Source organism: Carlito syrichta, unplaced genomic scaffold, assembly GCF_000164805.1.
Source record: "Carlito syrichta isolate Samal-C Ts95f unplaced genomic scaffold, Tarsius_syrichta-2.0.1 Scaffold309822, whole genome shotgun sequence".
Lineage (NCBI taxonomy): Eukaryota > Metazoa > Chordata > Mammalia > Primates > Tarsiidae > Carlito > Carlito syrichta.
In genome coordinates, this window is record NW_007253918.1 from 35,648 (window position 1) to 63,396 (window position 27,749).

General features: G+C 44.2%; 1 pseudogene; it reads left to right on the forward strand.

Moving 5' to 3' along the window:
- LOC103270381 overlaps nt 1-27,749 on the forward strand; it is a 33,863-nt pseudogene that overhangs the window by 5,240 nt on the left and 874 nt on the right.

The window sequence follows — 27,749 nt, forward strand, 5'->3', positions numbered from 1 at the left end:
GGTGGGGAGCAGCTGAGACTGTGGGCCCTGTAGTCCCCTGCTGCAGGTTTTCACAGCTGCATGGTTTGACTGGCTCTCTGCCATGTGACCACCAGCAGATTCTCTCACCTCTGCCTGTTTCTTTTTGCTCAGGTAGGGGATCATGGTGCCTGCATTGGGGGTGAGAGGGAGGATTAGGGACAGGTGCATGCCTCTCGTCCTGGGATCCAGGACCACCAGTCACTCCTTGCAGTCTGCTTTTCCTGCATTGACCTGTTCCCTAAGCTCATGATGACCGCTAGCCCCAGGCTGGTCTGTGTGTTGCCTACTTGCACTGGTCAGTGGAGATGGCACTGAAGTGCCCATCTGTGTCCCTCCTGCTGGCCTTTGTGGATAAGATGCACATCTGTGGTCATCTCTTGGTTTTGTGTTTTTAACTCTGAGCCTACAGTTCCCATCTGCCTTGAGTCTGGGGGTAATCCCCTCCTGTGTGCATTCTATCCAAAGACCAGGGCATGTTACTCTCTAAATTGATGTAAATCAAAACACAGAGTTTTATTCATGTTTCATATTAGAAAAATCCTGTTCTTTCTTTCCCGGCATATTTAGGGTTGCTGTATAATTAACTTATCCATACACACTGGCACATTTTTGAGGTGGAGAGGAGTGTGAGTTGTGTTGCAGTGCTTGCACTTTGTGTCCTATCAGTGAAAGCAGGTGCTATAGATCGGCACCCTTGGTGGGTTGGGACCTGCTGCTGCAGGTGCCTTGTGTCTTGTCTGGAGCATCTCCTGTCCTCAGGACAGGGTGAGTGAGGTGGCTGTGGTTAGTGCCTTGGAAGGACATTTGTGGGTCAGCTGTGGAAGCAGCTCTGTATGGAGGATCTTGCTAGGGACCCGGACTGAGGGAAAAGTTTGGCTCTGAGGAGTCTCAGGAGTCACTTGTCAGGGGCCTGACCTGCGGTTGTCCTGAGTGTGTCTGTTTACCTTGAATGCTGCCAGTTACAGGCTGAGCCTCAGCATGAGTCTCCAGCCCTACTAGGGGGCACCCCCAGTAGTCAAACTTGGTCTTTGTTGAGTGTATTTTTTTGTTTTAAAAATCAGTCACCTGAAGGAATATACCAGGACAGCAGTAACCACCATAATGATTCCTTTAACATTTATATGACAGCTACTGGCTGCCGGTCACTATTCTAAGGGCCAGACAAAGAATTTATTCATTCCTCAATACAGCTCTGAAGTGACTGCCATTGGTGCTTGCATTGACAATCAGGAAACACAGGCTGGTACAGTAAGGAACTGTCACTGAGGTTACATGCTGGCAGGTAGTGGAGTCAGCATTGAGACTTGGGAAGTCTGCTCACAACTGGGAGGGAGGGTCAGTAGTACTTCCAAGGCCCACTCAAGGTTGAATATTAACACCGATGAGCTGTAAGTTAACAAAGCTCGGTGTAGAAACTCTGCACTTAACATTCAGAAGTAAGTGCACAAGAGTGAGGGTGGGCTTGGATTAAGGGAGCAAAGTGGTGGGGATGCTACCTGGGGGTGTCCTCTGCCTGGTTCTTCAGAGGAGCAGGCACCGGGCATCCAGGGCCACCCAGACAGCAGGAGCGGTGACAGTGGCCTGTGGGCCTCTGACCTATGACTGAGACTACACCAGTTTTGAATGTCTGCCACAGCTAAGCGGATGTCTGCAGGGAACCAGCATGCTTCTAAAGTGAATGGAAAGCCAGATTACCTTCGACTCAAATGGTGGTCTGGATGAAATTACAGCTGACGCTACTTCTGTAACTTCTGTCACTACTCAAACTGTGCGGTGTTGCCTGTCCTTGTCCATCGTGTTTGGGTTTCATGCTTCTTGGGGCCCTCTATGAGTGGAAAGCCATGAGTAGGTATGCTATTTAGATATGGTAGCAGCTGGAGTGAGAGTAACCACTCTTGGTCACCTCCTGGGAGGTGTCAGGTCATGCTGGTGGAGGACACATGGAGTCCCTTGTATGGTTTATGTGAGTGAGACAGTGGCGGGATCAGCTTCAGTTTAGCACAGTGTCTGACTACGATTTTAGAACCCCATTGGTTTTTTTTTTAATCTTTTTTTAAAAAAAGTTTTACGTTTGAACGGTGTGCTCTGTGCTTGGATATCAGCCCTATTTCTGGTTCAGTGGTCTTCATACCACTTAATAATGCTTTTTTCTATCCATTTTTAGAGAAACTTTATCATTTTACTTGGTGATTTTGAATTAGCTGTTTGTAAGCAGATAATTAAACACTTTTAGAGATAGAAAAAAATGTTAGCTTAATAATCTTAACTGTACTTTTGGACATAGGAAGAAAAATGAACAGTCCACAGAAAAGACTTTCTAGCATGTGGCAAACAAGTAAGCACCTGCCTTCTTCTTAGCTGTGTTAGTCTTTTTCCACAGCTTCTGCTTGGCCAGACATTCTTGCTTGGTTTTCTGTGCCCACTTCTTATGTATATTTTGCTCCACCAGAGTGTCAGTCTTGTTCTCACTCAGTAATCAGTAAACTTAGACAGTCGTGGCCCTCAGCTTGCTATGCCACTTGATTTTAAGAGTAGTGCATGAGCCAGGTACAGTGGCTCATGCCTGTCATCCCAGCACTTTGGGAGGCAGAGGCGAGAGGATTGCCTGAGCCCAGGGGTGCGAGACCAGCCTGGGCAACTTGGCAACACCTTGTCTCTGCAGCAAATCAAAAAATTAGCTGGGTGTGGTGGCACACATCTGTAGTTCTAGCTACTTAGAAGGCGGAGGCACAAGGAACCTCTGAGCCCAGCAGGTGGAGGCTGCGATAGCCATGAGCATGCCCCTACACTTCAGCCTGGGCGACAGAGTGAGACTCCAATTCAAAAAAAAAAAAAAGTCCACATACTAATAAGCATCAGTCAGTGTTGCTCCAACATGCTCCCTCACTCTTGGATGAGGCTCTTTCCAGTCATCGCTATCTCAGTGAGTGTCCTGCAGCCTGTCATTCTGTTATTCATTCACTATATCTTCAGTGAACCTTATGGAGCGTAACTGAAAGGCAATAATAGAAAACCTTAAAGCAATGACATATTCTTCCATTACTGAACTTATAAAATATTATCTGAAGATTTTCTAGAGGTATCTTTTCAGTAAGTAAATTACAATCAGCCCTTTTAAAATAAATGCTGAAATGCCTAAAGTACCTTTTTCTTAATCAAAAATTTATCTTTTGTCTTACTTAGGGTTTTGATTGGTATTATCTGTTTTTTAAAAAGTTGGTTAACTGAGCCACCACCATATTTCTGATGCACTTATGGAAAAACTCATGAGGTTTTGTGTTATTTCTTAGGTTCTGTAGATAGATACACAGGGGAAGAATTAAATATGGAGAAAGAAGTAAACAATACTTCATATTAACCAGAATAGTTAACTGATTCTCTCTGTGCAGTCGAGTTTTCTTTTTATCCAGAGACTAAGATTCTGCTGCAAGTTAACTTCAGTAGCTAGGACTAAGTTCTTAGAATTCCCAGGCCACTGGATAGAAACTGGAAAGACACACAGTTGGATACATCACCACAGTCAACTGTTTGGGATTTGTGTTTATGGACAGAGAGAAGGTGGTGATGGCAGTGCTCACCTGGAGGCTGTCAAAAGGAGGAGTCTAGATTTATCCTTTATTTGGGAGAGTGTTTGTAACTGGATGGGGGAGTGTGAGGGAAGGCTTGAGTGGGGGAAGGGAGCAGGTGGAAGAGCAGGCATGTGTCTTGGAAGCAGCTCTTAGCTGGATGAAGACTATTACCCAGCAGAGGATTAAGCCACCTCCTGCAGTCATGTCCCTTTCCATCTCTAAGTTGTTGTTTTTTTTTTAAATGTAGGTTGAAGAAGGAACTAAGAACATACAGCTCGGTTCACTGATTGGTCTGATGGTTGAAGAAGGAGATTGGAAACATGTGGAGATTCCCAATGATGTCGGTCTTCTACCGCCAGCCTCAGCACTGTCCGTGCCTCGCCCCTCCCCAGAACCACAGACCTCTGTCCCTGTTCAGAAGGAACACACGCCCGGGGCACTGCAGTGAGTGTTGATTGAATTGGTGATGTCAGAAAAGTCATCATGGCCGCTCTTCGGGTACTTTGATCATGGTCCTATCCAGACGTGTTCATACGTAAGTGGGAGGTTGCTGATCTTAGCACACTCGGGCCTTGGAATATACACTCGGGCCTTGGAACATTTCTCCCACCGCAGCAGATAGTTTCTGGACTCCTGTTGTGTACTGGGTGCTCCAAAAGCCCTGCTTGCTCAAGTGGTGGCGAGCACCACTGGCCATGTCCATGTGGAGCTGGGATCGGGTCTAGGATGCCAGGGTGGAAGTCGGCACTCCAGACTTCATGTGGTTTCCATTCGTACTTCTGATTGCTGCTGTGTGGATTTTTGTTCTTAATGTATAACCAGTATCGAATGAGTTGTGTACCAACATGCTTTCCTTTCCAGACTGCTCTGCATTTGAGCTTCTGACACAGGCTAGAGCTCAGATTTGTCCAGTGTTCTGTTGCCACACAGACAAGTCACAAACAGGCTTCACGTTAGTGTTATGTGACTTTAGTCGGTGGACTCTGTATATTCTAGGGAGTTGTACTGAATCAAGTATTCTTGATAATGATTAAAAATTACCTCTTTTTTGTAAGAAAAGTTCAGAGAAAAGCAAATCTTTCGTGCTTAAGAACTTTTTTGCTTACTGTTGTCAGTTCTTGTCAGAAAGGAATGCACAGGACATCCTGACTTTTAAATTCCTTTTGCAAGGCATTTCTGACTCCATTGCCCTCACTGCCCTTTACTAAATTCTTTTCTCACCATGAACGTCAGAAGACAGTCTCGGTTAATGACCTTCTCTTCTCTCAGAGATCCCAGTGTTATGTAGACCCTGGTCCCACTGGGCCAGTCATCATCAGGGAAGCACAAGTCATGGCCACAGTGAGACACCACTTCACACTGTCAGGATAGCTGCTATTAGGAAAAAAACCCAGAGTACAATAAGCATTGGTGAGGGCTGGAGAGATTGGAACTCATGTTCATGGTGGGTGGGAATGGAAAATGGTGCAGCTGCTGTGGGAAAGTGTGGCAGTTCCTCAGAAAATCAGAACTGGACACGTGTGCAGAAGAGCTGAAAGCAGGACCCGGAAGAGAGAGATGTGCATCAGTGTTCACAGCAGCATAATTCCCAGGAGCAAGGCAGTGGAAACATCTCGTGTGTTCACATGGTGCACACACACAACGGAATGCATTTAGCCTTAAAAGGAAGGGAATTCTGACACATGCCATGTGGACGAACCCTGAAGGCGCTGTGCTGAGCAAAATTGGGTAGGCACAAAAGACAACCCATGAGTCCGACATGGGGAGTCCCCAGAGCTGTCAGATTCAGAGAGGTGAGAGCAGAGCCATGTGCCAGGCTGGGAGGGAGAAGCTGAGAACCTTCTGGGGATGCCTGGTGTGCAGTACCCAGTATGGGATTGTACTTGATGCTACTCAGGTGTTTGCCTGGTACACTGATCCATCTAACCATGAGTTCACACCACATTTTTTTGTTACCACACTCTTAATTATGAAATTTTGTGGGATGCTTAAAATGGCAACTTTTATGTGTGGTTTGCCACAGTGAAAAATGCGTGAAGTCACAGTGTCGCCATTCCTTACCTGATATGTGTACTGAGGGGCCATGGGAGGAACCAGTTGGAATGTGGAAGCTCTGTCCCTTCATGGGCACTTAGGCTTAATGCAAGGATATTTTGAGATATTAATTAGGTACATTGTTATAAAAATGCTTTGAGAATAAAATAAGCCAGGTGGCTACAGATTAACGTATTTGACTGACCATGATTGGGAGCATTTTAGCTGTATTATAAGGTTTGACTTTTTAATGATTAGTAAAACTGTTGACATTTAGCTCTACTGGGTGTAAGTGTTAATGGATTCCATTGACTTTCATATTTTCTTCTTAGGTTCTGCTTAAGTCCAGCTGCCTGCAACCTTCTGGAAAAACACACGTTGCATGCCAGCCAGGGCACAGCCACCAGCCTGCAGGGGATAGTCATGAAAGAGTATGTGTTTGTTTTTTGTAACAGCCAGTTCCATTATTTATCATGATTGTCCTTTTCTGAAAGAATTATTAAATTATTAAATTATTAAAAAGAGCTTATTCAGTACTAGAATTTAAAAGGAGGTGCACTGTGCTTCTGTGCTGTGAATTGCTTTTATCATTGTAACTGCATTATGTGACAGGGTTGTTTTCTGAATAATTGCAGCATCATTACAGAACGGTTCTAATTTGGTAACCAAGCACGATCCTTAGAAATGGCCATGAATGCAGAAAAATAGAGTGCAGAGCAGTGAAACGTGATACGACATTGTTCTAAGTTTGTGTGAAATCATCCTGCAATAATGTTTGCATTTCTAAGACATGGAAATGTATCTTTTAAAAATAATTCCATTATTATCCATTTGGATTGTACTCACTCGTAATGTTACAAAGCAATTTCCATAAAATTTTCCATGCAGTTGAGTCTTTTTGAATTTTCTGTTCCATTGATGCATCTAACCATAAGTTAGCATCACCCTTTTTTTCCCTACCACACTCTTAATTCTAAAACTTTATAGGATGCTTTAAAATCTGACAGAGGCAGCCGTATTTTTTTTCTTAATTAACCAGTTTTCTTGGTTTATTCTTACATTATTCTTCCAAATGAACCTTAACCTTTGCACGTGGATGTCCCCTCTCGGATTGCTGGTGATTATATAGGACAAAATTATGCCAGGACAGATTTTTCAAGAATGTATGTTTGCTTGAAGTTTTCTCTTCAAATTGCATGAAAAAGCAAATGAAGAGATGGAATATGTACTGAGATGTACGTAAAAAAATATCAGCTGGCATGGTGCAAAGAAAATGTTCTTCCACATTGTCTTTGAACAGCAGACTGGACAATGAATTACATGTTGTTAATGTGGGAGGCAGAAAGTAAGTCTGTATCATCTGCTTGAATAGAAAAGCACCAGGTGGAAGACGTCCGGCAAATTCCCATTGCACAGCCTGTAGCAGTAAGCCTGTGAGGCCTGTTGGTGACTGTTTCACACATTACCACTCATTAGAAAAATGTAAGATATAGAATTTTGATTTTGGGGTCATAAATTAGTTCCTCAGTGTACAAAATTCTGTTATCAGCCAGACATCACTACGATAAAACAGTTGACTCCGGTGCTTTACCATTTAATAGGAAGTGATGTACTTTTCACTTTTCATTTTAAATAGGGTGGTTGAGTTGGTGGTAAGTGACCCGTGAGGTGTCTCCAAGTACAAAGGGTTAAGCAGTTCACGTAGAAATTGGGGGATGATGGAATTGTACGGGATTATATCACCTCTTAACTTAGTGAGAATGGACGTCTTTATGACAGTGAGTCTTCCTGTTCAGCAGCACTGGTGTGTCTTTCCACTTTTGTGTCTCCTAAAGCAGATGACCTCGGCTCTGTGGAATCTTGGTCTAGTGGAGTAGACAGAGATGAAACAAACAGGCTTATGAGCTAGTATTGAAGCTCAGTAGTGATCTGATAGGTGCTACATTTCCATGGGCAGTAATAGTAAATATTTCAAAGGGAGTGGTGTTTTAAAGCAATGTGCTCATTCGTGTGCATCTAATATTGATAAGAAGTAATCAATATTGACCAGAATTTGAGTAAGTCGAGCTAGAGCAACGGTCATGAAATTATTCTGGGCAGTGCTGGGCCAAGTGACGTCTTGGGATATTCCTGCCACATGGCCTGAGTTGATGAGTGTGTGGCTCAGTTACAAACGTCTGTGATGTTTGTGTCACACGACACGGGCTGGAATCTGCTGTCCTGAGTGCTGACTGAAAGGCAGCATCCAGACCAGGAGGTTTTTAAAGAACTTAAAAGTTTCACTTAGTCCTAAAAAAATTGAAGTTAAGACTCCTGATAGTCAAACCTAGTTGTATGTCACATCGGTTATTATCTAGTGTCTACTGTTGGTGTCTTAATTTGTTAATCTTCTGCCAGTCTGTGCCTTAGAAGAGTGCTCCATACAAATAGAGAAAATCAAGTATTTTATAACATGTTAAACTTGCCTTGATTGTATTTCTGAGAGATAATGGATTTTTTTTTTTGAGACAGGTTCTTCCTGTGTTGCCCAGACTGGTCAATTCCTGGGCTCAAGCAATCCTCGACCTTGGCCTCCCAAGCTGCTGGGGTTACATCTGTGAGCCACCATGCCTGGGAGCAAACTTATGATTATTTAACTCATGAATCACTGAATTTGGTGAAATGCAAAATAGCCATAGCCACACCTTAGAGGGGTCAGTTTTGCAAATTTGGGTAAGACAAATTGGAGCAGAAAGACATGACAAGGAGGCAAATGCATAGGCTCGTAAGGTCATCCAGGTGGGTGGCCATGAATACTTGCATGTAGGTGGAAGAGGAAAAGAGATTTCTGATACAATGTTGTGAGACTGGAATCTGGACGCCTCTGTGAAGATGGGATGTGGCATGAGGACAAGGGTGGCGGCAGGTCACGGAGTGTGGGACCCGGGCCTGGGTGATGGCCACTTGGCTCCAGAACTAGAAATGAGGGCTTGGGAGTGTCCGTCTTGGTGGAGTAAGCATGTTTGAACTGTATTGCTAGGCCACATGGGTGCCGAGATCCGTGAGATGAGGACATGTCCCAGGAGTGCTGGGGCTGGGAGTGGGCTTGGTGGGGGAAGGGGCAGGTGCTGGACTGCGGTCAGCACAGGCACTGCCCAGAGGGGACACTCTCATGTGGAGACCTGTGAGATGGAGATGGTTCCCAGGAGTGCTGGGGTTGGGAGTGGGCTTAGCTGGAGATGGGGCAGGCTCTGGACTGCCATTGTCCCAGAGACTGTTCAGAGGGGTCATTCTCATGTGGAGACCTCGGGAGGATGGAAAGCCAGGGAGAGTGGGTCTGAGAAGGCCCTGGAAGAGGTGACAGGCAAGGGTGGGGGCAGTTCGGGTGCCCTCCCTTTCTCCTCCTTCTGTGTGTGCTTAGCGTGCATGTGATCACTGATAGCATTTTAAAGACTGAGTTGAAAGTTACTGATGCCGCCACCATCTTTGGAAACCACGGGGAGGACAGACCCCAAGGGCTCCCTTCTGTGCTCTGCCTCATTCCTCCCGCTACTCGGTACCCTTCCCTGCCCTCGTTGCTTGGCACTGCCAGAAAAGAGTCAGCGCTTATTTTTCAAAGTAAGAAATGGGACAGAAGGCTTCATGAGAAAAGCAGGTTTGTAGAGCATGTGTGATGGAGAACTTTGTTATGTATGACTGAAATGCCCATGTTAAGGTTAAGGGTAGGGTGGGCTTTGGAAGGAGATGGAGCCTGGTGTCACCTACAGAATTGGGATCATCTGATGTGGTTGAGACTTTGCAGGCTCTAGCATGGCTTTCCCAGAAAACCTCATTGGAGCCTGGCTGCACAAGCGGCGTCCTTCCTCCATGCCTTGTCAACTGAGTGTGCGGGGGTAGGGGGAACTCAGAGGGGCACATCCAGCTGCCGAGGGCATGGCTCTGTTGTCGGTGAGAAAAATCGGAGGTGTTAGCTGCCATTTTAGTTTTGCCTTAAAACAAGACATGTGGTTCACAGCATGCAGACTCCACCTGGCCAGTGCGTGACGTGAGCTGCTGTGAGAGGCTAGAGTTCCCGCTGCGGCTGCCATGTCTTCAGCATGTCTGCATCTTAAGTCACAGTCCTAGTTCTTTTTTTTTTTTTTTTTTTTGAGTCAGAGTCTCACTCTGTCACCCAGGCTGGAGTGCCGTGGCACACTCACAGCCACCCTAGCATCGACCTGCTGGGATCCAGCAATCCTTCTGCCTCAGCCTTCCAAGTAGCCGAAACTACAGACGTGTGCCACCATGCTTGGCTAATTTTTGATTGATTGTAGAGATGAGGTCTCACCAAGTTGCCCAGGCTGGTCTCAAACCCGTGGGCTCAGGCAACCCACTTGCCTCAGCCTCCCAGAGTGCTGGGATGACAGACTGAGCCACAAAGCCTGACCTCAGACCTAGTTCTTATTGGTATTCTGTCACAGCACTGGAAGCCTAGTGAGCTTGGCAGGCTGGGGTCGAGTGGGTTTTTGGTGACATTTCTTTTCAGAAGTAACTGGCGTCTCACCCACATGTCCATACCCCTGTGCCAGGAGGCCCTGCCTGACAGGACTCCTTCCACGGCCTTGCCTTTCTACAGAGGTGGGTGGTGTTGGTTTTTCTCCTAGTTGTACCTTTTAATGCCCCCTCATTCAAGTTTAGTCTAATTATTTAATGTACAGAAACTATTAAAATCACTGTTTGTGTACACTGCAGAAGCTGAAGTGTTGGCTGTTATTGAATAGTAATAAACATTTCTGCCTCCTGTTGCCTGTAGGTATGAAATCAGCAGTCGGGGTTTTCTGGGAACCGTGGCCAGAATTAGCTTCCTGCTTGCTTCTTTATGATGAGTGGCTCCTGTTGCTTTTATTCATCACTAAGTGCTGTTTTACCCGAGAGTCCAAATTACTACAGGGACACAAGTGAGCTGCCTTTCTCAAAAGATAAGACAGTAAGAGGTGGGCTGGTTGTGAAAGAGCAACACGTCTCTCTCGCCTCCCAGTCTCCTTGAAAATAGGCATATTTGGGCACCAACAATGTGGGTTATGCATCCCAGTGCGACAGAGTGTCCTGCCTGGTAGAGTTTCTGTTGCTGCGTAACAGGTCACAGCATATGAGCAGCTGAAAACAACAACTGTTTCTCTCCCGACAGTTTAGTCAGTCAGCAGCCCCAGCACCATATGGCCAAGCCTCAGCTCCTAGGCTCATGGGGCTGACCTCGGGTGTGGGCCATGCCTGGGGTCTCGTGTGGAGCTCAGTGTCCTCCCCAGATTCATGTAGGTGTTGGCAGATTTCAGTCCCATGGGGCTGTGGGACCATGCCCCCTGTGTCCTTGTGTGCCACCCAGGAACCACTGATAGCTCCCTTGGGCCACCTTCAGGGCTTTGCCTTGCATCCTCTGTGGGCAACCCACAATGGGCTATGCTTCTCCAAGGCCAGCTGTGGGATCTTTTTCCATTTAAATATCTTCAGGAAGGCCCAGTTTCTTTTTGGGGCTGCCTGCCATGCCTGGGCCCCCGGATGAGTTGTCTTTTGGTTAAAGTCAACTGACTTGGACCCTTAGTTGTGTCTGTGAACTCCTGCCAACTTTATCATGGACTATAGGTTAATCATGGGAGTGACCTCCAGCTTGTTCCATCTAACCATACTCAAGGTGGTTGATGACACAGCATGGGTACAGCAGGCACAGGAATTCAGGGCTGTCCCGGAATTCTTCCACCATGTTGCCACAAGCCTGAGGTTTGTTTTGGGGGAGGAAATTGCTGTCTCAGATATGCTCTCCAGATGCAAGGTTTTTCCTCTCATCAACCTTATGATAAACAATACCTAGAATAATAGTTGTGCTTGAGAACTATTTCTTCTTTAGCTGTATGTCACCCTGAAGTTGTTTCTAGATTATGTAAAACAGATTTTTTAATTGAAAAAAGTACTTTCTAATTAATTGTTTGATACTAACATTTTCCAAAACTTATTTTGTTTAAGAAGCTCTGTTGCCTTATACTGTGACTTAGTATAGTGAATTGAGGGCTTGGCATATTTAGTAATCTAATTATATTCTTTTACAAAACAAAGATGCCTTTGTTTTACAGAGTAATATGAAGACAAGTCTGTAACTAAGCTAGTTAGTTTTCATTCTAAATGGTGTTTGTGGGTTAGATTCATTATGTTAGGTTGTGCTGATAGCATATTGAGTGAAAATGGCTTTATTTCCTGGTCATAAACAAGCTGATTTGTACTAGAATAAACAATGGGTCAGTAAGTACCCTAATGAAAGCCATAGGTGTAATAAAGTTGACACTTTCTGAATGCCACGTGAAAATTAATTCATGAGTGTGGAGAATGAGGGTATGGTTTCACTAGTGAATAGTTCCCCTGCCAAAGGGCATCCACCCCACAGGAAAAAGACACATCTATGAGAAACGCACAGTCAGAATACTCCTAAACAGACAGAAATTGGAACCATTTCCACTGAAAACTGTAACCAGACAAGGGTGCCCACTCTCACCCCTCTTGTTCAACATAGTTTTGGAAGTCCTGGCTAGAGCAATCAGAGATGAGAAGGCAGTTGGGGTATCCAGATAGGAAAAGAGGAAGTCAAGTTATCTCTCTTTGCTGATAACATAATTATATACCTTGAAAACCCAAGAGAATCTGCCAAAAATCTCCTGGCACTGATAAAGGACTTTGGCAAAGTCTCAGGGTATAAAATAAATGTACAAAAGACAATCACATTTCTATACACCAATAATAAACAGAAACCCAAATAAAAAACACAATTCCATTTACAATAGCCACAAAAAAATTGAAATACCTTGGCATCTTCCTAACCAGAGATGTGAAAGACCTTTACAATGAAAACTACAAAACACTGCTCAAAGAAATCAAAGATGACACAAACACATAGAAAAATATTCCATGCTCATGGATTGGAAGAACCAACATTGTTAAGATGTCCGTTACACCTAAGGCAATCTACAGATTTAAGGAAATACCCATCAAATTACCAGCAACATTCTTCTCCGACCTAGAAAAAAACAATACAGGAATTCATATGGAAACATAAACAACCAAGAATAGCCAAAACAATCCTCAGCCAAAAAAAAAAAAAAAGCAGGAGGTATCACACTCCCAGACTTTAAACTATACTATAAAGCTAATAATCAAAACAGCCTGGTATTGGTACAAGAACAGGCATATAGACCAATGGAATAGAATTGAGATCCCAGAAGCAAAACCTCAATTTCTCAACTAACTCATCTTCGACAAAGCCTCCATCACCCACTACTGGGGAGAGGAGAACCTAACCTATTCAGTAAATGGTACTGGGAAGACTGGCTGACCACATGCAGAAGATTGAAACAGGACCCCTGCCTATTTCCACACACAAAAATTAATTCTAAATGGAATGCAGACCTAAATGTAAAACATCAGGCTGTAAGAACCTTAGAAAATGCAGGAGATACTCTTAAGGAAGTTGAAACTGGCAACCGATTCATTATTAAAACCCAAAATGCCTAGGCCATAAGAGATAAGATAGACAAGTGGAACCTCATTAAACTGACAAGCTTCTGTAAAGCCAAAGAAACCATCGAGAGAGCAGGGAGACAGCCCACAGACTGGGAAAAAATATTTGCCAATTCCATGTCTGATGAAGGCTTAACATCAAGGATCTATAAGAAACTCAAACATGCTGAAAAGAAAAAAAAAAGCAGCCCCATCACAAATTGGGCAAAAGATATGAATAAATGCCTCAAAAGAAGACATGAGCAGCCAAGACACATGAAAAAATGTTCAGCCTCACTAGTCATCAAGGAGATACAAATTAAAACTACACTGAGATATCACCTAACTCCAGTCAGAATGGCCATCAATAACTCAAAACATAACAAATGCTAGAGAAGATGTGGGGAAAAGGGAACACTTCTACGCTGCTGGTGGGAATGTAAACTAGTACAGCCTCTGTGGAAATCAGTGTGGCAATTCTTAAAACTCCTAAAAATAGACCTTGTATTCCCCTTACTGGGAATATACCTGGAAGAACTCAGGTCACTCTGTAATAAAATAGATACCTGCACACATATGTAGCATTGTTCACAATAGCAAGAACGTGGAACCAACTGTGCTGCCTATCAAAAGAGGACTGGATAAAAAAAAATGTGGTACATATACACAATGGAGCCATAAAGAAGAACAAAATCATGAACTTCACAGCAATATGTATGGAATTAGAGCTTATAATACTGAGTGATCTCTCACAGAAACAAAGAGATGAGTATCACATGTTCTCACTCATATGTGGACCTTGAACAACTACCATATTACTGTAGGAAAGGGATTGAAAGTAGCAGGAAACTATGGGGAGGGGGTTGCGGGGGATAGCTGGGATTGATAGTAGTCGATATCCACCTGGGGAAGGGGGGGCACACCTCATCAATAAGGGTACTTGCACGATGAACATTTGTATACCTAACCCTGAATTGTACTCCACAATTTCAAAATAAAATTTTTTTAAAAGAGACTCATTTCCTTTTCCACAATCACTGCCTGTACCCAACTTTGATAAAGTTCTAATTATTATTAGGCTTTTGAAAATGTACACATATTATACATTGGATAAATAAATAATGGGAATCAGCAGACCAGATAAGAGACAGGAATCTTAGCCTGACATATGTCTCTTCCCTCCACACCGTCCTGGCTTTTCTGGAGGCTCTTCTCTCTCTGGGTACTAATCATGGCTTCCTTCTTTCCCTGTCTCCAGGGTTGCTCTCATACTGGTCCAGCTGAACCAGACGGGCAAGATTCCAGAGTCCAGACTCGCAGCTCCCTGCTCCAGCTCCTGTGGAGGCCACAGTGGGGATCGCTTATCCCCAGCCAGTGACACCCCCAGTGTCCACTCCTGGACAGCCCATTGCAATGGTAATGTCCTTTGAGTTGATTTTTACTTTCCAGATTTAAGCAAGTGAGAAAATAGGAACAACTGCCACATGTTTTGTGAGCAGTTTTACTAATCCGTTCTAGCAGTTGCACTAAAGAGATAACATGGTAAGGGAAGTGTGATCTCAGCAATGGCAGAAGTGACACAGAGCAAACTCCATACAGACTTCCTAGCAGAAACCAGATCTGTTTCTACACTGACTTCCAAATAGATCATTGAAACTATGATCGACTTGAACTTGCCTCAAGATCCACAACTCTGCCAACATACATGTGTGCCGCAATCATGACGCTCTTCATGCTTTATTAACTGAAGTGTGTCCCTGTTGTGGACATGGCCTGTTTGCCGACCATGTCATGTCATGCTGAAGCACCTTACAACCGAGTGGCATGTCTCTTTCCTTCTGGGGTACGTGCAGTAGAACCACCTCTGTATTTTCAGGTGGTTCCATTCTGCCTCCGCCTCCCTTTCCAAGTGCCTTTCTGGCTATTACTTCTGTCAGAAGCAGCATGAGATGTTCAATTGTATTTAAAATTGAATGGGCAATTCAAAAATGAAAAGACGAAAAGTAAATAAACATGCTATTTCTGATGAGGAGGTGTACTCCACTGTAACATTTGAAAAACACTGTTACCACGGTCCTGAAGTGACTGTCGTGAAATCCCAAGACAGAGTGAGGCTGAGGAAGGGCCTGGATGTAACTGAAGGGCCATCGTGCTTTGAGGAGCACACCGGCACAGTGGCCGCAGGATGTTGCTGGAGGGTCTTAGGATCTCATTCCTGCTTCGTGTAAGGAGTCTAGGGAATATGATGCTCATGTGATTGCATATCCGAACAGACATAATTTGGCAGATTGTCCAGCATCTTGGATGACCGTTTTTTGCCATGTGCTGTTTTTGTAAGAATTGCATAGAAGTTCTCCAGCCTTTTCATTCCCCTTGCGATTTCTCTGATTCATGAGCTATTTGTAAGTATGAATTTAACTTTGAAATATTTGAGGACTATCCAGGTATCTTTCGTTTATCATTTCTAGTTTAACTCCATTGTGTTTACAGAACACACTCTATGATTTCAGTCTTCCTAAATGTGTTGAGATCAGTTTTATATTTGTATAAAACTGTGTGTGGTCTGTCTTGGTGAGTGTTCCATGTGTCCTTGAAATGCTGGTTCCACTTACAGCTTTTCAACTCTATGATGTGAGAGTGACACACATCTGGTAGAAGCAGGATGACCCTCCCTTGCAGTACAGGGGAGAGCTGCAGCTCGCACTCAATTGGAGGCTGACCGCTGGTGCTTTTGCAGCCGTGGGATGAGAGCTTTTGCAGCCGTGGGATGAGAGAAGTGCTCTGAGTGCTTTGATGGCAGGCTGGGCTAAGCCGGGGTGCTCAGTACATTAGATGTACTGAATGCGTTTCAGTTAACCATATTTTCAGCTTATGATGGAGTATTGAGACAATTGTAAATTGAGGCACACCTGCAGTTGATTTGTTGATTTATTGCTGATTTGAGCTTTATTAAGTGTTATTTGTAATAAAAGCTGCTTATGGGTGGTATGTATATGTCTTGCTGTGTGTGTGTGTGCACACGTGTGTGTATAGTGTGTATATAGTATGTGTGTATGGTTGTATTGTGTGCGTACATATATATGTATGTATATGTACACCTCCATAGGGCAATTATTCATTACTTAATGATTAATTTCCTTTTAAACATCTTAAACATAGTAACATAAGATGTCCCATCACAACTGAAACATGAATTTTGTTCCTTTTTTCTATTGTTGTATCCCGTAAAGCTAAAACTCCTCAGATTTTTTATATTCCCCCTTATACTAAAAATTTTAATGGTGCTTTTCTTGTATTAATCTTTAATTAATAAATTAGGTCACTGAGAATGAATTTTATTTATGAAATTTCTTGGTTTCTGGGTTTTTTCTCCCCTCATTCTACTTGTGGTTTAACAGACAGATTGCTCTTTTTTTCAGGGCACGCTCACTGAAATCCCTGCTAGCAATATTCAAAGAATCATTGCTAGGAGGTTAGTTACTGAACCTAAGAGTATTGTGCCTCATGCCTATGCTACCACTGACTGAGACCTCGGAGATGTCCTGAAAGTTCAGCAAGATCTGGTCAAAGGTCAGTAAAGGAAGTGACTTAATACAGTACACATGCACCTCCATTTCCATGGAAGCTCGCATTGTGCAGCCTTCCATTTCAGCTCCCTAATGTACTCACCCTCTACTCTGATAATATTTTGTGCTAGAGGGGGCAACCCCTTCGGGTCCCCTCCTCGCTGTGGGAACTTTTCTGTCCTCTCAATCCTGCTTTAAAAAAAATTGTGCTAGAGAAAGAGAATTTAGCTCTGTTTTCTGTGAGAAACGTGTGACTTCGCTGTGGCAAATGGATTGCAGGGCTTTCCCTTTCTGCAAGTGAGGGGCTCTGCTCCACCTTGCTCTTGATCATGGCCCTTTGGCCGGCGGTCACTGAGTCCCATTCTCTGCAAACACAGGGTGAGCATCCCCAACCGAAAATCCAAAATGATCCCAAATTTGAAGCTCTTCGAGTGCCATGACACTCGCAGGAAATTTTCATGGGAGCATTTGAGAGTTCAGATTTCAGGTTGAGAGGTTGGGGCTGCCAAATGTCATATTCCAAGTCTGAGCACTGGGAGATCCGAGCATTTCTGTTCCCGAGCATTTTGGATAAGGGATACTCAGTCTTGTAGCGCTGTGTTTGGGTTGGTTGGTGGATTTAAAAGCAAAAGTAATAGGCTTAATTTTTGGTCTGCTATAACTCTTACATATGTAAATTTTTTGTAAGAACGTATGAATGGCTTGCTCAGCCTAGATGGTTATTTTTACTTTTATTATTTTTGAGTATGATATTTAAACAAAAAGGTCCTTAACATTCTAGCAAATTTAAAGCCCAAAAATTTTAAGATTGTTTTAGGTTATAAATATATCTTAGCATTTTTTAATGCAAGTTTTTATTTTATATTTCTTGTTCAAAATGCATTTTCAGGTTATTAAATTTGTAATGTCTCTCCCAAAAAACAATTAAGCATAAGGTTGCTGAGAGACATACAAATTTTAGCATGAACTGATAGTTTTTTTTTATTCTTTTCAGTCTCTGTGGCTTTTGTATTACTTTCTTGCCTTATTGCACTAAGACCTCTGGTATAATGATGAATGTAAGTGGTAAAGGCAGGCACTGGTGCCACGGCCTTCACCTCCGGGGGAGCGTTCGGTCTTTGTCATTAAGGGTGAGCTCTTTGTAGGTTGCTTTCAGGTTGAGGGAATTTCCATTCCTGATTGCTGGGGGTTCTAACATGAGTGGGTGTAGAATTTTGCCAAATGTTTTTTGTACATCTCTTTACTTCTTTCCTTTTTCTATCTGTTTCTGTGGTAAATTACATCAGCTGATTTTCAAATGATGAGTCAACTTTACATTCCTCATACACCGAGGAAACCCGTTTAATCTCCTCATACATTTAGGTTCCATTTATGAGGTTCTGTTAAGACTCTTCACATATATGCCCATAGGAAATGCTAGCCTGTAGTTTGCTTTCCTTGGGATGGTTTTTTCCTAGTTTCTTACCAGATCTAGTGGAGTGGGTGGGGAAACATTTTCTCCTTTTATTTTACTTATTTATTTGTTTTTAGTCAGGGTCTCACTCTGTTGCCCAGTCTGGAGTGCACTGGCGTAATCACAATGATCATGTCCACCACAGCCTCACCTTCTGGGCCCAGGTGATCCTTCTGCCTCAGCCTCGCAAGTAGCGGTACTGCAGGCATGCACCACCATGCCTAGCTAATTTTTAAAATTTATTGTAGAGATAAGGTCTTGCCATGTTGCCCAGGCTGGTCTTGAGCTTGTGGGCTTAGGCAATCCTCACTTCTCAGCCTCCCAAAGTGCTGGGATTACAGGCATGTACTACCTGACCTCCTCCTCCTTTATTTTCTAGAAGAGTTTGGTACTGTTGGTATTATTTCTCTTTTAATTGTTTGGTAGAATTCATCAGTGAATCTCTTTATGGGAAGATTTCTAACTATGAATTTAAATTTTTAAATGGATACAGGTTATTTTTTCTTTGTGAGCACTGGCAGTTTGTGTCTTTCAAGAAATTTATGTCATATATATTTCCAAATTTATCATCATAAAGTTGTTTACAGTATTACCGTATTATACTTATGACATTTATGTAATCTGAAGTGATGTTTCCATTTTTGATATTATTGCTTTGTATTTTCTTTTATTTTCTAGATTAGTCTGATTAAATTAGTTTTATCACTCCTACTGCTCTCTTCAAAAAACCAGCATGTGATTTTATGGTCTTTCTCTAGTGTTTCTATGATATCGGTTTAATTGCCTTCTGTACTTTATTATTATTATTATTTTACTTTGGGTTTAATTTGCTCTTTTATTTCTTTTAGTTTCTCAAGGTGAAAACCTGGATCATTTACTTGAGACCTTACCCTGATATAGTTCTCTTTAAGCACTGCTTATGTTTTATTTCATTCAAAATGTTTTCGAACTTCCCTTGTGATTTCTTTGATCCAAGAGTTATTGATAAGTGAGAATTTAATTTCAAAATACTTGAAGCCTATTCAGTTATCTTTCTTTTATGATTTCTTTTCTTTTTTTTTTTTGACTGAACAGACATATCTTTATTGGCAGTGACTACTTGAGTGGGATGAAGTGGGAGGAGTGGGTGGCACCAATGCCCGGCCAGCCATGCTTCACAGGCTTATAAATGATGGAGAACTTGCCTAGTAGTGGCCAATTATCTCAGGCTTGATCTCCACCTGGTTGAAGGTCTTGCCATTGCACATGCCCACCATGCTGCCCGCCATCTCGGGCAGGATGATCATGTCACTCAGGTGCGTCTTCACCACCTCTGGCTTCTCCATTGGGGAGTGCCTTCTTCTTGGCCTTGTGCAACTGCTTGCACAGCGAGTTCTGCTTCCACTGCAGGCCTCAGTTCAGCTGCCACTGCTGCTGCATGCATCAGCTGCTCATAGGACATGTCCAGCAGCTGGTTCAGGTCCACACTGTGGTAGGTGACCTTGTGGAAGGACCTCTTCTTCTTCTGTTCCATTTCCACCATCTTGCCGCTCCTCAGAAAGGCTCTTTTATGATTTCTAGCTGAACTCCATTGTGTTTAGAGAGCATACTTTGTATGATTTCAGTCATCTTAATTTGTTGAGATTTGTAACATGATCAGTCTTGGCAAATGTTCAATTCATGCCTGAAAAGAATATGTGTTCCACTTTTTTGCAGGTGGTGTTTTGTAAGTGTCAGCTAAGTCAAGATGGTTGATGATGTTGTTCATATCCTGGAGAGAAGTGTGAAACTCCTGATTGTGATTGTGAGCTGTAGGTTTCTCCTTTCACTGCTGTCTGTTTTGCTTCCTGTATTTCAAAGATGGATTGTTAGGCACACACATTGAGGAGTCCTTTGTTTTCTTGGTGGCTGGGCTCATTATCACATCCTGTTTCCATCTGTTCCTGGTACTGCTCCTTGTCCTCATGCCTTTTTTATCATACTGATTTAGCCACTTCGGATTTTTTAAAATTTGTTTTTTTTTTTTGAGTTGGAGTCACTCTGTCGCCCAGACTGGAGTGCAGTGGCCCTCCTGGCCACCGCAGCCTCGATCTGCTGGGCTCCGGCGATCCTTCCACCTCAGCCTTCCAAGTAACTGAAACTACAGGCGTGCGCTACCACGCCCAGCTAATTTTTTGATTTATTGTAGAGATGAGGTCTTGCCAAGTTTTTTACAGTACATCTTTATGCATCTTTTGCTTTTGATGGTCTATGTCTTTACTTAAATAGGTTTCTTGTAGACAGCATGTTGTCGGGTTCTGGCATGTTGTCGGATTCTGCTTTCTCGTCCAGTACTGCCATCTCTTTTAACTAAAGCATTCTAACCACTCCTATTTCATGTAGTTGGATTCAAATCTGCCATTTTGTTCCTTCTTTGATTTCTTTGTCGCATTTCTTCCTTTTTTCTTCTTTCCCTGTCTCCGTTTGGGTTAGTTGTTTTGTCATGAGGGAGTCTTAGCCAGAGCAATCAGGCTAAAGAAAGAAGAAGAACGTATCCCGATAGGAAAAGAGGACATCAAACTATCGCTCTTGGCAGACAATGTGATTCTAAATCTAGAAAACCCTAAAGATTCCACTAGAACACTCCTAGACCTGGTGAGTGATTTCAGTAAAGCCTCAGGAGTCCACAGTCAGTGGTGTTTCCACATTTTGCTCTGATTCCATTCTACTTCTGTGTTCTCTCTCTCTCTCTCTGATGCTTTCCTTAGGCCTCACGGTGTAATTCCTTGATTTTCCACAGTCTACCTTCAACTTGGGTCACACCACCTCATGTTTCATGCGAGAACCTTTCCTTCCTTCCACAGTTCGTGTTGTGACTGTCCTGTTTTACTTCTGCATATGATGTAAGCCACAGAATACATGTTTAATGCTTTCTGCTTCAGCAGATCAAGTTTCTAAAGTTGTTTACAATGAGGAAAGAGTCTCTTTATATTTATTTGTAGTATTTTTGTTTCTTTGTATAGAATCAAAATGCTGTCTGCTGTCACACGTCAGTAAATTATTTTAGTTTTTGTCTGAAAAAGTCTGTTTGTTGTTTTTCTTTTCTAAAAAAATGTTTTTGCCATTGCCTTACTAGACTCTGGTGTGGCCATGTGCTCTTTGAACTATGGCCATAACCACGTTTCCTAACTTTGGCCTCCTCCCCTCCCTTGGGGAGGTGAACCCCCACTCCAGTTTATTTTCTAAATAAACCATATTTTCCAATCTAAAAAAAGTGTTTAATTGTGGTTGAATATAGGTGACATAAGTTTTACCATTTCAGTGATTTTAAAGTCTACAGTTCGGTCTTTGGCATGAAGGGCATCACGTTGTTGTGCAGCCATGACCCCTGTGCTCCCACAGGGCTTTCGCGCCCTGCAACACTGAGCCTCTGTATCCACTCTCCCTCCCAGCCCCTGGAGACCACTGTTTGCCTTGTGGCCTTGTGTCCCTGCAAATGTCACACACACACCCTGCCAACCCCTGGCAACTACCATTCTGCTTTCCATGCCTATAAATGTCACACCCCCAACCCCCGGTGACCACCATTCTTTTTTCCATCCTTGTAACTGTCATCACCACTCTACTTTGCATTCAAGTAAGCCTAGCACCTCTGCATCCCTCAGGCGGGTGGAATCAGAGAATGCTCGCCCTTTTGTGATTGGCTCCTTTCCCTTGGACACTGTCTTCAGGTTCCTGCCCGTTGTCCTCCCTCCAAGGCTGGGCCACACCCCATCGCGTAGAGACCACATCTTCTCACTGTCTGTCCGTGGGTGGACCCATCGGGTTGCTTCATCTTTGGGCAGACTGTGCTGCCATGAACTGGGCATGCAGATGCCTCTTTGTAACTTTGCCTGCACATGGGGCTGGTCCCAGAAGTGGAACTGCTGGATCGTGGGGTAACACTGCCTTTCCTTTTTGAGGAACTGCCGTCCTGCTCTCTGTAGTGGCTCTGCTGGTTGGCCTCGCAACGGCCATGCAAGATTCAGGTTTTCCCCTAGCTTTGCCTGCACTTGTTGTTTCTGCTTTTTTGATGGGCGTCCTCCTAATGGATACGGAGTCTCCATTTTTGAAGGATATTTTTGCTGGGCATAGAATTTGGCGCTAACAAGACTTTTGTTCCAGAGGTTTCCATGGAGACACTCCTCCATTCCTGTACCTTGCTGGGTGCCTGCTGCCATTCCTGACACTCCTGTGTGGCCTGACTCTCCCCATGTGGCCTGACACTCCCATGTTGCACTCCACCCTCTCTGGCTGCTCTCAGGACTTTCTCCAGCAGCGGTTTGGCTTTACCCGCCCAGTTTCTATTGCTGTTATTCCCCCATTTGGGTTTCTCTCAGCTTCACAGATCTGTGACTTGTTGTCTTTCCTTATTCTTTTATATTACTTCAGCCGCACTGTCATCTCCTGGGTCTTCAACTATAAATGGGAGGCTTTTAAAGATATCCAGAGCTTATTGACATTCTGCTCCTTTTTGCTCGTTCCTTTTTCCCTTGGGGTTTCAACTTGGACATCGTGCTAGCCTGGCTTTGAATTCACTGATTCTCCTCTCAGCTATGACTCAGAGCTGGACACTCATGTTTTTCATCTCTGGCCGTGGCTGCCCCCTGAGTTTCCATCTGAGCATTTCTGTGGCTTCCATCTCTCGCACGTCCCCTGCTCACATTGCAGCCTATGCTCTGCCCTCCTCCTCCCACACTAGCTCCTCAGTGGCCATCACTCTCTGTTGGTCAGCTGCCTATTGCTGTGTAGTCAGTCCCCATAGGCCCAAGAGCAGTGTGGTTCTTAGTTGATCCTGCCCTCTCTTCCCCTGCTGGGGCAGGGCAGCTTTCTTTTGCATCTCCCACTTCTGAGTGAGAGCAGGACTGGGATGAGTTGGTTTATATGCAGACTCCAGGATTTCCCAGGACGTCACTGGGCGGCCTTTAGAGCTTCTGGAACCAAATGGAAAGTTACATATCTAAGAAGTCAGCCCGGGAAGTGCCTCTGTAGTTCTTGGGTCGCATTGGCTCCTTCGTGATATAGAAGTTGGCGTGGGAATGATTTTCCATTGTCTTACTCTCACAAGGCTGGAAATAGTGATGGTTCCATGGAGATATGGATGAATGTAGGATCTCGCATGGTCCAGCTTGGTCGCTCCTTGTAATTAGAAGTCTCCACATGAGTCTTAAGAGAGCCACATTATCTGTCTTCCCTCCTCTTTCATGTATGAGGTTATGGTATATAGCATGCCCAATTATGTTCCACACTTTGCTTTCGTGACTTGACAAGGTGCAGATGAGACTATTTTATATTCCCTTACAAACTATTTCCTCCTCAGTAAACGTCATCAACATATCCTTTTAGTGTGCTTGAAAATGTCCATCATAAAGAGTTAAAAGTAAAGGAATTTGAAAAGAAATTCTGCTTTACACATGCTGGATTTGAAATGCCTTTTGGTGTGTGAGTAGAAACGTCACGAGATATGTTGGATATACAGCTCTCAGAGCCAAACCCAGGAGCTGAAAGTTTCTGCCTGGGAGCTGCCAGTATGGAAGATGGGGCCAAGTGTCTCGCTTGAGAATGCTCCTGAGTGAGACCATGACTGGGAGGCAGTCCTGGGGTCATTGGCTGGCCAGTACTTGGGAGTCTCCACCATGGGGATCTGTGGATGGCCAACAGCATGAGGAGGGGTCCGATAGCCACACGAGGTGAGCAGAGGGAACTCACGGAACAGCATGCCCACATGCTTGAGTTCTTGCCACCAGTGTTTTGTGTTGGTTGCCATTACAAGTTTCCAAGTGCTGGAAATCCACTTATATTTCTGCTCCTCGAGGGGAGCAGAACATATAAACAGGAATGTTTCCAGCTCTTTGGGAAGCAGGGGAACCCCAGCTTTACCTTAAAATCATTAGTGCTGGAAAGAAGTTGATTCAAGTGTATTTGCCAGAAAACCAGACAGGAACCTCATGTCACTGGGCGCTCTGGGACCTATGCAGTGTTGCTGTGTCCTAGGCGCTTGGCATCTCCTGTTCAGTTAAAAATCTGGTCTCATTTAATGCAGTGATCTGCAGGTTTTTTCATGTACACACCCTTAATTAAAAAATTTGTACAGACTTCCTCCATGTATGCATACAGTTGTTTATGTAGAGTGCCTACATGTGCCCCTGCACTGATGTAATCAGTGTATTAAAAACATACAGAGAATAAGGGCATTTCCTGTAGGCTTTGATGGCACACACCAGAGACTATTTGTTTTTCTGGAGATGTAGGGGTTGGGTGTCTTCTTTCCTGGTGCTGGTGATGCTTCCTTCAGGTTCTCGTGTGTGTTATCTGAGCAGTTTTTAAAAATTCTGAGATCCAAAGGAAACTGTACATTCAGGGCTGATATTAAGTATCCAGGAGTGCATAAATACAGGCTCTGATAATCACAGGAACCTTCTTGACTGAGCAGGTGTGGCCCTGGTCACTGCTGGTCACTGCTGATGCACACATTTGACATCACAGTGTTCAGGGTTAAAGTTGTGTTAGAATATTGAACTTGCTATGTTTCTGTGTCTTCCAGATAACATTAAAGTGTCAGCAAATGATTTCATCATCAAGGCAGCAGCTATTACCCTTAAAGTAAGTAGCAAACCAGGTGATTTCAGCTCCTCAAGTAGTTTCATGTCTCAGAACGTCTATAATGATAAATAAATGCTTGCTTTTAAATCACAAAAATGTTATAATTTTGTCAGCATAAATACTCTGTCAGTCACCCTCACTTTCTTGTTTCCCACATCAATACACCGTGACTCTAAAGAGTTCACTGTGAGCTATCACAGAGCAGGCTCCGTTTCTCAACCAGCACTAACTGATGCCATCTTGGCTAAGGGCAGTCTCAGCTGAGAGAGGCAGCAGCTGAGAGAGGCAGCAGCCAGCAGAGGCCCAGGGATTTCTGCTCTCCCTCCAGCTGGGGAGACACAGACACATCAGGTGTGAAAGAGCAGAGGAGAAAGGCGCCAGGGCCAGAGTGAGCAGGACCTTTTCCAGACTCATGTTCTGACCAGGTGGGATGGAGAGTGGCCAGAGGAAAGAGAGGTGAACCCAAAGTTCCACCCAAGGACTGCAGCAGGCGCCCTGCTGCAGGCCCTGAGGGTGGAGCATGCTGAGAGAGGAGTTAGGAGGAGGGGAGAGGGTGGGAGATGAAACTTAAAGAGGAGGAGGAGATGGGAGGTCAGCACACAGGAGACCTGGGGAGGAGGAGAAGGGAGGCCAGAGCACAGATCTGGGAGAGGAGGGAAGGGAGATCAGAGCACAGGAGGCCTTGGGGAGGAGGATAGAAAAGAGCTGAAGTCTGAGGAGTCATTTCTGTGGGGTTGTGAGCCAAGGGCTCAGGTGACATGACTTGGACTTGATGGGAGAGACTACTGGGGCACTGTGTGAGGCAGTGGGCCTGCCATGGGGGTGTGGAGGGCGACAGTGGCCCTGCTGGTGGCGGCAGGGAGCTGGGTAGAGTGGAGAGTTGGCTGTGTGTCTGAGCAGAGCCAGCTGTGTGCTGATGCAGGGTGTGGGGGTGAAGGGGAGGGAGGATCCAGGTGGGGGTTGCTCCATGGACCAAATCGGGGGTGGACAGGAGGGGGCTGGGGGCCGAGTGCCATTTGGTGCAGGCTGCGAGAAGCCCCAGGGGCCTGGAGGTGCCCAGTGAAGTGGCAGGAAGGCAGAGGCACAAGCCTTTGGGCATGGGGGTGTGTCAGGAGCCCCCGACCCCTGTCCTCTGCCACAAGCTGTTTTGGGGATCACTGCTGCTAGCAGTCGTGCATGTGAAACATGTCTGCTCTGACTGTTTCTGTTTCTGTTTCTTGAAAATTACTGTTACAGAACTTGGAAGCAGTGCCCTCTCAGCGTGTCTGGCTGTTCATATGACTTTGCATTTGACCAAATATTTTGGATTATATTAATGGCTTTCTAGTTGTGTATCATCTTTGTGCTCTTTAAATGAGTCACTAGTGGCCCTCAGTGATTGATATTTCATTGCATAATTTTGTTTCTGGAGCCGTAAGTAGTTGGAATGTAAATTTTGTGCTAGCTTTATCAGACATTTTTTTTTAATTATTGGCTTCACTAAAGGAATTTACATTTCTGTTTCTCTATGTTCACTTCAATATTAAAGGATTTTTATTTTTTGTAATTTTATAGGCTTCAGTAGACATACGTGAACCTAGTTCTATTTTGAGGAGGGGAATCTTGGCAGCTTTCCTGGTTTTCACCCCGTAATTACTAATCTGTTTAATATTTAGCTTTTTCTTGGATCAATTTTTGGAAGGTAACATTTTCCCAGAAAACCACTTTTAATCTAATACCCAAAATGTGTACCAAGAGCCGTTTGAATTTGTTTCTTTGATGAGTTCGACATCCTCAGGGCTGGGGCCACTCCCCACTCAGCCTTGCTTCTGGGATCGTGGACCTGGGTTCTTAGCCCATGCTGCTTGGGTGTGTGTTTCCTTCCTTGTTCCCTTAGGTTCGTTTTGGCTAGAAATATTTGTTAGAATATTTGGTTATATGTGTAATTCATGTCGGTCTTTTTTCATCAATGAGACTTGAGGTTATGGATTTTCCTGTGAACACATCTTAGACCATGTCCTGTAAGACTTGTTACATAGCTTTGGATTTAAATTTACTTGCCAGGTAGTCTATATTTATGATGTTTTCGGTTTTTTGTTTCTCTCTTTATTATTTTAGTTTACTTCTTTTTTAGATTCAAGGGTGTATATGCATGTTCATTACATGGACATATTGTATAATGGTGAGGATTGGGCCTCAGGTGACCCATTCCCAGATGTGAGCGTTGTGCCCTGTGTGTAATTTCTGACCCTAACCCCTCCTTCCCCCTTCTCTGTTACTTTAGTGTTGCCTATGAATAATTTTTTTTTTTTAGTAGGAGTCTCACTGTGTTTCCTGGCTGGAGTACAGTGGCGTGCTCACGGCCACCACAGACTAAACCTGCTGGGCTCAGGTGATCCCCCCACCTCAACCTTCCAAGTAACCCTGAACCGCAGGTACATGCCACCACACATGGCTTATTTTTTTATTTACCATAGAGATTAGGTCTTACCAAGTTTCCCAGGCTGATCTCAAATCCCTGGATTCAAGCAGTCCCCTTGCCTTGGCCTTCCAAAGTGCTAGGATGACAGGTGTGAGCCTCTGCACCTGGCAAATTTTAAATTGTCTAAGGAATTGAGACTTTATTGTTGACTCCTTTGACATACTGACGTTGCTGAATGAATGGAGCAGCTGAGCCTTGAATGATGGGAAAATGGAAAGAGCAGTTGAAAGTGGTGGGAAGGTCTCTTTGGAGAGAAGGTGGGTGTGGCAGGGAGAGGCCAGAACTGCAGAAAATTCCTGCAGGGGTGCAGTCGTGCTTCATGGGGTTGGTGGGTGGTGAAGACTCAAGCTTATCGCCTGCTGGCGTGGCTTGCTGGGACCTAGGTCATTCTATAGAACACAAAGAGCTTTAAAAAGAGAAATTCAGCTGGGCTTGGTGGCTCAGCCTGTAATCCCATGCTTTGGGAGGCTGAGGTGAGTGGATTGCCTGAACCCGTGGGTTCGAGACCCGCCTGGGCAACTTGGTGAGACCTCATCTCTACAATAAAT